A 2,419-nucleotide genomic window follows, 5' to 3' on the forward strand; every position below is an offset into this window, starting at 1 on the left:
TTCTTTCCTTTCTAAATTATTCCAAACAGATAAATTTTTTCTCAGGGCTTTCACAATGATGACTATGGATGACTATAGTCCCTGCTCCTCCATGTTTTATTGTAGTGATTGCATTTCCTTTTTGTAAACCTTTTTGTTCTTCTTACATTTTTTATCAGTTTCTAAACCTCTGTCTACAGGTTTGAACTACAAATGTATGTCTACATTTTCAACTACTTTCAACTACTTTCTGAAATCTTTGAAAAAAGTCTCACAATTTAATATTTCTCCTAGACAAAACTAGGTAATAGATTGGCTTGTTTCTTCCTGGAAACATACCTCCTAAATGCTTCTGTCTTCTCTCTATAGTGTGGACTGCTTACCAATGAAATCTGCAAAGTTTTTATCTTGTGACTCCCCTGCTTTTCCAGATCGTAGGAAACCCCTTTGCTTCTCTTCCCTATTGGGGGAAGAGAGGGTCCCTATTTACTGCTCTACACCTATATTGTGATTAAGCATATCCTCCAGCACCTTCACGAGAAAAAATACAGTTTGCATATATTTTGGCTGAAAAATGTTTTCATTCTGCTATCACCTGTGACTTTGCTTTAATAAATAATTCTTAGATGGCAATTATTTTCCCTCAGAGTGGGGTTTCAAGGTGTGAATCAGCACCTCCCTTCTTGTCTATGCCCATCTGCAGGCACTTGGTTTAGAGCTTCCTCTGCCTAGGAAGTCATTTTCACTTGCCATATATTGTGTTGAGTGTTATGTCAGATTACTCTGGGTATTCAGCCCAAGAAAGTGAAGACAGTGGATCCATGTCTTAACCATCTATACTTATACCTTTCTTTTCTTTTTTTTTTTTTTTTAAAGATTTTACTTATTTATTTGACAGAGATCACAAGCAGGCAGAGAGGCAGGCAGAGAGAGAGGAGGAAGCAGACTCCCCACAGAGCAGAGAGCCCGATATGGGGCTTGATCCCTGGACTCTGGGATCATGACCTGAGCTGAAGGTAGAAGCTTTAACCCACTGAGCCACCCAGGTGCCCAGATACTCATTCATTTGAATACCTTTTATATGTAGTCATATATAATTATATATTTTACATATAGTTAGTAAAAGTATGTTTAGATTACTTATGCCATTTGTAAATAATTGGGAGTACTCTTATTTAAAATGGTGTAATGTGGCCCTTTGATAGTAATGCTTGATAAAAAAAAAAAAAAAAAAGATTAGTCATGTGAGTCTTGGGCAACTTACCAACAGAACATACACATAGTTTCTTTTCTGAATGGGATTTGAGCCCTTGAATGATTGAATCATTTCCTACCCTGATAAGCCCACTGATTCTATTTGTAGTATTTTATATACAAAATATCTGTACTTCATGGATAATCTTTTAAGCAGCAAGTCTTTCAATCTAATGTTTCTTGGCCAGGCACTTTTTTCTTTAGGTAGAACTATTAAAATTTATAAATTTTGTAACCTAGAAATAAAGGCAGTATTAATAGGAGGTTGTCTAAATGGCAAATGAAAGTCATCTAGATGTAGGGGAGGTAATGGGGATTTTTAAAAAGCCTAAGAAAGAGCTATCAGTAATAACCCCAAAAAAGATAAGGCCAATTGATGACCAACTGGGTATTTTGGGGAGTGGAATATCAAGTAGAAACCTATTGATTTCCTATAACCATGGTTGAGGAAAAAGGAAGAAAGGACTAATTAAATATTTAGAATAATTGTTTTGTGTCTTGTTATATTACACTATAATAATTTCTTAAGAATTGGCAGGTATGCAGAAGGTGGAGGGTATGGTCCGGGATGGCAGCCTAGCAAGATCCTAAATTCACCTCCTCCTGGAACACACTGAGTCTACAGCTACATATGGGATAATTCCTCTGAAAAAAAAACCTGAAAACTAGCTGAGCAGCTCCTTCATAAAAAGTAAGTTGCTGGGGCACCTGGGTGGTTCAGTGGGTTAAAGCCTCTGGCTTTGGCTCAGGTCATGATCCCAGGGTCCTGGGATCAAGCCCCACATTGGGCTCTCTGCTCAGCAGGGAGCCTGCTCCCCCCCACCCCCACCTGCCTCTCTGCCTTCTTGAGATCTCTGTCAAATAAATAAATAAAATCTTTTAAAAAAAGTAAGTTGCTATTGCCTTAAAATAGACTGTTGTTTAGATAGGATCTTATGTATGAGCCTCATGATTACCACAAACAAAAACTGATAGCAGACACACAAAAGATAATGAGAAAAGAAATTAAGCATAGCATTAAAGAAATCAAACCAGAGGGGAAGAAAGCAAGAGAAGATGAAAGGAAAAGAGAGGAACTATAAAACAGCCAGGAAACAACAAAATAGCAATAAGTACGTACCTATCAATAATTACTTTTAATGTAAATGAACTAAATTTTACAATCCAAAGACAGAGAGTAATTGAA

This window comes from Mustela lutreola, chromosome 3, assembly GCF_030435805.1.
Source record: "Mustela lutreola isolate mMusLut2 chromosome 3, mMusLut2.pri, whole genome shotgun sequence".
NCBI classification, from domain to species: Eukaryota; Metazoa; Chordata; class Mammalia; order Carnivora; family Mustelidae; genus Mustela; species Mustela lutreola.